Below are 9,141 nucleotides of genomic sequence, written 5' to 3' on the forward strand. Positions count from 1 at the left end.
GGAGCACCCGCCCGTCTCTCCCGTGAATTTGGCTCTTGCGTTTCGCCTTCAAGACCTTTCCCGTCTACAATACAAAGATCCAGAGACGCGCTCGGAATCGGAAGGGGGGAAATATCCCGAGTATAATGAACTTTAAAAGGTGTTTGTGTGCAATTCAAAAACATTTAAAAGGCAACAAGCGTGGGAGCGCTCCTCCGCTGGGTCGGGCCTTTCTACGTGTCCTTACTTCTTTTCTACCCTCTCTGTCCATAATATGAGAGCGTTTTTTATACTAGTAAAAGCCCACGTACAACGCACGTTAATATTTAGATAATATATTAATTGCATGCGAATATTAGTTATGCTATTAATTGTGTGTTAATTCTGTGATTAGTGCAATATTTGGTATGATATTAATTTAAACATGTTGAACGCCCGTCATTGAAGCAGTTTAGGTCGTTGGATTGACTTAGTTTGATGGCTGAGATCAGTTGGATCTGCCCCTTTGGGTCTTTTTATATTGGTATAGACTAGTGTAATGTAAAGACGCTTTTATATTATGAGACAGAAGAAGTATTTTTTTAAGAAAATATCTACGTCTCCTTGCTTGGTCGGACACTAGTTTTTCTTCCCTAGAATTTTATTATGGCGGTTCTTTTTGGGTCAACACATATACGTTTTTTTCTAGGAAAATAATATTGCACTTTATTGATCAAGTATAATCAGAAGTGAGTGCCTCCCGGATACAATCCGGGGTTACATGAAAAATAGAGCAACTAGAGGACTCACAAGGTCTAGCTAGAATATGTGCCGCGACATCGACAAACGATTTATACATGACTAAAGCGAACAGACGAGAAGAACGACGCCAACTCCTTGATATCAGCAGTGATGAGCCCCACTGGCGAGCGATCAGTCGTCGAAGCAATTGGTACTCTGAATAATTGACAAACTGTCTAACTGGAAAACGGCTTTGAAAATCCTTTCTCACGGGTGAGAGCCATTGCACGCCGTAGCGCCGGTGCTTCAGCTAATTCTGGGGCGGTAACATCGACAACATGCTCGCGGCAAGTAAAAAAACACGCATGTTTTGTTGGCTAAAATAGTCATGTTTGATAGTTCAGATACTTTTAAAATTGTACTCCACTACAAATCAGACGTCAATTTTTTAACCATTGGAAAATGAACGATTCTTATAGCAAATGTTCTTCGGGATGGCAGGTTTTGTTGGCCAGCATGGCAAATCCGTCTTAGATTTTTTTGTCAAAAAATTGTTGTTTTTGCAAACTAAATTTGCCATCATTGTGCCAACATAAATTGCCATGAAAAACATCATATTTGTCATGCCATAAAATCTGACGTCGCATTTTTAGTATTTCCGTTTAAATTTTATCTATTTTTTTATTTACCTATGACACAGTAGTCAGGTTTTACTTTTCGGGAAAACTTCGACCTATTCATCAAACATAATCATAGTATAGACAACACAAAAATACGAGTAATAGAAATTACATTTTTGAAACCTTATATTTTTTATGTCTACCTTTTTCCATAAACATAATACATATTTTTTTATAAACCTTTAACATTTTTAAACTACAATTTTTTTATGTCTATTTTTTGCAAACACATTATACATTAGGAACATTTTTAAATACACATTTAATATTTTCCAAATACATATTATTTTTATGTCTACCTTTTTACATAGACATTGTATGTTTTTCTATACATCGAGAACATATTTTGAAAAATTACATTAGAAATATTCCCTATATCCGTTTTACATTTTTCTAATGCGCAATCCACATATTTTAAAATTTTTGTATATAAAGCTAATTTTATAATTGATACATTCTGAAGAGTTCGAAATACATGAAAAAGTAAAAATTAGAGTGCAAAAATGTAAAAAAGATTGAAATTGAAAAACGTGTTGAGGACTTGTCCGGGTTGGGCTGTCCCAGTTGGCTACATCCTTCTATTTCACATCAGCCGGGACATACGATATCGCTAGTGTTTGGGGCACATGTTTCTTCCTTTTTCGTTTTAAATTTAAAAACGCATTTTCAATTCGTGAACATATTCTGAAATCGTGAACATTTTTTCAAATCATTAACAATCTGTAAATACATTAACATTTTTCCGAAATCATGAACATTTGTTAAAAAGGTGAACATATTTTAACAATTTCGAACATTTTTTAATTCACGGACATTTTCTGACATTTTAATATTTTTTGAACACGTGAACAATTTTTTGAACCGGCGAACATTTAAAAAAATTGGGAACAATTTTAGGAATTGGGAAATGTTTTTTGTTTTCGAATAACATTTATTTAGTTCATGAATAACTTTTGAGTCAATGACCATTGATTGAAATTTGGGAACAGTTGTCAAATTCCTGAAATAAAATTGAATATTGTGAAAAATAGAAAAATTGATAACAATATACGGAAATTCATGTTCATTTTTGAAATCCATGTAATGTTTTTAAAATTTGTGAACATCTTTTGGAATTCCAAAAAAAATCAAATAAAGAATATTAGCAAATACGTTATCATTTCTAAAATCATGAATTTTGTTCAAATTCATGGATATTTTTTGAAATTGTGTACTTTTTTTGGAATATGTGAACAGTTTTTGTGAACCGGCGGACATTTTCTAAATTGGGAACAAATTTTAAAATTCAGAAACATTTTTGGTTTTTGAAGAATATTTTTTTAGTTCATGAATACTTTTTGATTACGTGAACATTGTTTTAATTTTGTGAACAGTTTTTTAAATTTGTGAACTATTTTCAAATTTTGTGAACATCTTTATTATTGTGAAAAATAATAAAAATTGATGCTCATTTTTCGGAAATTCATGTACATTGCTTGATATTGTGAATATTTTTTTAGTAGATGAACATTTTTTTTAACCGTGAGTATTTATCAGTTCACAAACATTTTTTTTCAAACCATGCACATTTGTTGAATTCATGAACATTGTTTTCACAAATCCACAACTTTTTTAAAATCCTGAATTATCTTCGAAAGGGAAAAAACTTAAAACGGAAAAAAGAATTCTTCAACACGACCAGAAAAAATGTTCAAGATCCACATTAAGGAACGGGTCTTTGCCCTATTCTTCAACTATCGAGTCAATGTGATATTTAGATACATTACAACTGAGCACCCTCCCAGCCCTCTCAGGCCATCATCATTTCTATTTGTTGGATCGCCACTTTTAGTCGTTTTTGGCCGTCAGATTCGTTGTTAGTCTCACCTAAATCTCGTGTGCAGGCTAACTCGCGCATCAGGCTGGGCTGGCCTTTTCGGGCCACTGCTTCGGTGGCGTTTTTGGGCCTCTTATGTTCAATTGGGCCTACTGGGCATGTACTATACCATCCTAAAATAAAATGTAGAAACTGCTCGGTTGCTCCGCCTGCGAGAGAAAGGAGAAGGGGATCTGGCGTTGCGCCTGCGAGAGAAAGAAGGGGATCCGGTGCTGCGCAAGAGGTGAGAGGCCGATGCGGATGGTTGCTGCGAGAGAAATAGGAGCAAATGGATCGATCGGTCATGGCTCTCATGGCGAGGTGCACCCTATCTATCCAGCGGTGGGTGATGTCGCCACTGCCACATGTACGACGCCCCATCTCTCTTTCTCCCATGATAGCTTGCTCGCCTCAACCCTTTCCCCTCTCTTCTCTCGCGGGTCCTTGGTAGCCCTAACCGTGTTGGCGGCGGAATCGGCGACTTTGGGTCATGTTGCCACTGCCACATGTAAGCCCCATCTCTGCACCCCCAACTCTCTTTTGTTCGCTGTAGAAGAACCCTACCCCCCATCCACCCCCTACTCAATTCTACGTTTTCGTGGGAGCTATAACAGCATGAAAGGCAGTGTTAGGTCCGCAAGGCAAGAACTCAGCCGCACCAAGACTATACCTCAGCCAGACTTTTCTAGGGACGCAAAGGGTGGAGATTAGTTTTTCTTTTCTTTCTTAATTCTTAATTTATGATTTGATGTTGCTATTTTGATTGCTTGAAGTGAGTCATGTTCAAAGACATCCTCACATTCATTGGAACTGGTGATCAGAGATCGAAAACACCCGTACGTGCCAATCGTGACCATCAGTCAATGTCACATCGCATTCATCATGTAGCCAAAAGGAGAGTCACATAATTGAGCATGAGGTATGTTGCTTTGCTTCTGCTAGCCTACTGGTGCAACAACTCTTCTTGCTTGCTTCATCTTGTCATTTTTCCATTTACTGTTGGATCTTAGTCCGGATTGCGTTTGTTGGATTCCACCCGGTTTCCCTCATGTGATTTAGCTTGTGGATTTGGGGCTAGGGTCTAGGTAACAACGATGAAAAAGCTTACGAATCAATGAAAAAGATGGCATGACAATGTATTTAATTGGAGATGAGGATTCCTGAATACAAAGGATTGAAATTAATTTTGACTTAAGTACTACCAATGCATGGCCTCCTTCTTTCATGATTCACCTTCGTATGTTGTACATATGGTGGAATCTACAATATGATATGTTAATCACTGATAGCAGGAAAAAAATTCTTCTGGTGAAACACATTTGTGTTGGCTTTGATACGATGTAAGGTAATCATTATTTTGATTGAAATGGTTAGTTTTGAGAGGCCATGGTTGGAAATATGTCCACTAACTCCATATCGCGTAATTGATTATGTTATATTGTTGGAAAATAAAACCGTTCTAGCATTTGCAATCTGAAGATTAGGTCTGTATAACTATGTACAAATAGGAAAATCTCTAACTTTGTCGTACGATAATGATTTGCCAAACTATTAGCATTGTAATTTGGAATAAAAACATTTTAGGAATCTTTTTTTCTTCTTACATTTGTATTTGCAATAAACATTCTCTTCGTTCTTAAGGTATTTGGATGAATAGTTGTTCAATTTGTATTATCCTTTCATTTCTAGAATTATCTTTTCCTGACATTACATTTTTAGAATAAAGATGTCTTACATTTTCTTGGGATTCTTGCCAAATGAATCATCCTACTTCATATGCTTTTCTTCTTTGGAACATATTACAGCGACCTTTCATGAGCATAGGGCATTGTTGCATCTTATCTGGATGTGTACAAAATTATCTTAATATTAGCCTTTGTGTTGCATATTTAGTTTAGTACCGTTTAGTCCTCACATATGTTCATCTCCCCGTTCATCAGATTCGATGGCAGATTGGTGTTGCTGCGACCAAGTGCAACCACACACCTCACTAAATACTCCCTCCGTTCACAAATACTAGATCGGGATCGCGCCTTGGCGCGAGGGTGCCGGTCCGAACGTTTTGGTCTAATGATAAGATCAGAAGCGTGCCTTGCGGGTGTTGCCTCACAGTGACCCAATGACTAAAACTTTAATATCACAAAGCGTTTAGAACATCCAAAAGAAATTTAAATAACCACCCATAATAATGTGTTCAGTATATATCACAAACACTACAAAGATGCATCAAGAGCAAGGTATAGTTGTTGCCCAGGCTGAGTTTAATGTAGGGCATATAGATTAAATATATACCAAAAGCAAAGTGTAGTTGATGCCCAGCAAAATGTAGTTGTTTCCCATGATAAACACAAAACTACAGATCATAGAGGCAAAATTTGTACCAAAAGCAAGCCACAATGTTTGCTGAGGACAACTGATTTGTATCGAGTAGTACAAACATAAAGACATACATTCTATAAATATTGCCAAGTAGTTTATATCAGCAAGTGTAAGACTAAGTGTCACAGGAGATGTATCTGCTCATAAACACAATGAGATAACAGACAATTGGAAACGATGCTCCGGAAACATCAATATCTACAGTAGTATCGATAACTCTACTTCCTCTTTCCACGTTCTGAGGTGAAGCTAATGCAATCAGTAGTGGACAATACTTGACAGGCTCCATCATACTAATGATAATATGAAAGCTCTATAAATAATATTAGAATTGGCTCATGATATTAGGCACTATGCAAGCGATACAAAATCCGGATAGATGGCATACTGAGATTGAAAACAGATGAGTAACACTGCCTGCAGAGTACAAGTAGAAAACATGGCACTTCCAAACTGAAAGATCCAAATAAATATTTTTGTGAGTTTATCTGCCCTAACCCTTGACTGTAAGATGATTAGAACATCTTCCATCATAGGAGAATCCTGGAAAAGGAAACAATTCGGTTATTAGCTAAAAGTTAAACTCAACAAGATGAGCATATACCAAACATCTTGACCTAAAGCACCATGAAGCAAGCATATAATTATACTCTGATTACAATCAATGATGTAATACAGGGCAATGAAAATTACTAATGCAATAGCAGAGTGGAAGTCTCATGAAAATGGGAAAAAATGTGTACAAATATCTTGCATCCTTTTGACTACAATCCTAAGTGATTATTTCTATGGGAAAAATATTTTCACAAGCTTTAGTTAAATTAAGTGCTGGATGGATAACAATGGCTCTGAACTGCACATGAACATAAGAAATGCATACACAGATTATTTTCCTTGATAATATGATATACAAAAGCTCTTGATAAATAATGTGTATTCATATCAGTAGTATAACAAACTACCTGGATGGATTAGGCCTCGACAGAACCTCCTAGAGTATTGATCCATTCATGGCGTAGGTGCACCACCACCGACCAACTCGAACACCATGCTGACAGCCCACCTTGTTGACGCCCACCCGCCAACACTTGGTCCTCTTGCTCGAGACACTCATAGTAAGCAACACAAACTTGATCACACAAAGCTTCGATCAAGTTTCTTCTTGCAAAACAAAAGGCCATATTCCTAACACACACAATCAACACTACAAAAGAGCATATCAGGTTGAGCATAGGATAGGGTCTGCCACACAATATTTGGATGTTCGATGTGGTGTATGACTGAAAATAACATATATAAGCCTATGATGGAGTAATAAGAACGATAAAATACCAAGTAATGTTATAAGTCATCAAGCTCTTTATGGTATTTTCTACTTCATATTCCAAGTGGGATTAAATGAGTGTGCAAAACAGAATATAAAAATAAAAAGGCTCAAGGTACTTCTCACAGAACTCCTCTCGGTGTTATTTTGGTATATAGCTTAAGCCCTGGATCAACTAAGCTAGCATGGTAGATTTTTCTTCTTAATGAAAGCACATATGTGTAAGAGCATGCAGAAAGGGTTAAAGAGCTGGAATCCTATACAATGCAGAATCTATGTTTCAACACAGGAAACAATTATATTTGATACAGAACATGCACTTGCGACTTGGCAGGTAATATGAAGGTGTTGTATTGGAGCTAGAAGCTGAACGTGTGGAAAAGCAGATTCAAGATGCATCAAATGGAACATACAGAACACAATAGAATAGGCATACCTCTATTTCCCAAGGATCAATGCCAGCTCAGCAACAATTTTTTGTGGCAGCTCTACTGTGAGCTGCAGCAAGTTCTCATGAACTGTAGAGATTCACAAGCAGTAACACATGTACATGGGAAGCAAACTTAAAGAAGAAATTTTGCTTTAGCCATGATTATCAATAGTAGCTGAGACATATATTTAATTCACCAAGTTTTCAACTAACATGTGAACACATCATGTGTATGTGTGACCCTTAAAAAACTGAAGTTTCAAATAGCAAAAGAGATTTGAAGCTATTATTGTGGAAATGTACAAACCAAAGAGGCACTAAATACAAATACAGAACGACAAAAACATAACACACTGTGCTTGAGACCAGAACTGCATTTGAATGGGCTCAGATTCGCCTTTGCTCGATCATGACCCTTCCCCTAGTGTCTCCATCACCAGATCAATATGTTCTTACAAGGGTGAAACTGCGCTGATTATCACTCATCAGAAATGACCATCCAAGGACAAAGCCACTAAAATAAGCACATGATCAAAACGGCTCAAAGAAACGAGAGGGGGGGTCCAACTTAATACCCACAAGTGCCTCAATTGCTTGAGAGCATGCTTATATCATCCATAATCAATCATCATAGCCCGCGCAAGCTAAGAGCAACTCTAGTGGACTCGCCAAAACAGAAAGTCCATCCAGTACAGAACAATTCAACAACCACAAACTGGTTAATCACAAAGCTATGCATCATTCGGTGCGCCTGGGGTGCACACTATTCATTGCGACGGCCTCAGTTTTGATCCAATGGACGAGGTGAACCAAGGGCGAGATACAACGACCCAGATCGCATCAGGAAAAAGATCCGACGGCCGAGAGTGCCTGAGCTCTGAGAGAGCTCAAGCATGGATCCACAACTAGAGAGCATCAACCAGACAAGCACTATATCAACATAGCCACGACCATGTTCCGTATAGTAGCTGAAGCAGAGGATGATGGAGCTCACCAAGGGAGGTTGTAGCTGAGGCAGTATGATACGTCTCCAACGTATCTATAATTTTTGATTGCTCCATGCTATATTATCTACCATTTTGAATGTTTATGGGCTTTATTATACACTTTTATATCATTTTTGGGACTAACCTATTAACCCAGAGCCCAGTGCCAGTTTTTGTTTTTACCCTGTTTTAGGGTTTCGAAGAAAAGGAAAGTCAAACAGAGTCCAATTGACCTGAAACTTCACGGAACTCATTTTTGGAAGGAAAGAAGCCCAGAAGACTTGGAGTGCACGTCGGGGGATCTGTGAGGAGGTCACGAGGCAGGGGGTGCGCCCAACCCCCTGGGCGCGCCCTCCACCCTCGTGAGCCCCTCGTGGCCCCCCTAACGTACTTCTTCTGCCTATATATCTCCATATACCCTAAAAACATCCGGGGCACAATAGATTGGGAGTTCCGCCGCCAGAAGTCTCCGTAGCCACCGAAAGCCAATCTAGACCCGTTCCGGCACCCTGCCGGAGGGGGAATCCCTCTCCGGTGGCCATCTTCATCATCTCGGTGCTCTCCATGACGAGGAGGGAGTAGTTCTCCCTCGGGGCTGAGGGTATGTACCAGTAGCTATGTGTTTGATCTCTCTCTCTCTCTCTCTCTCGTGTTCTTGAGATGATACGATCTTGATGTATCGCGAGCTTTGCTATTATATTTGGATCCTATGATGTTTCTTCCCCCCTCCACTCTCTTGTAATGGATTGATTTTCCCCTTTGGAGTTATCTTATCGGAATGAGTCTTT

The sequence above is a fragment of the Triticum aestivum genome, chromosome 6A (assembly GCF_018294505.1).
Source record: "Triticum aestivum cultivar Chinese Spring chromosome 6A, IWGSC CS RefSeq v2.1, whole genome shotgun sequence".
NCBI lineage: Eukaryota > Viridiplantae > Streptophyta > Magnoliopsida > Poales > Poaceae > Triticum > Triticum aestivum.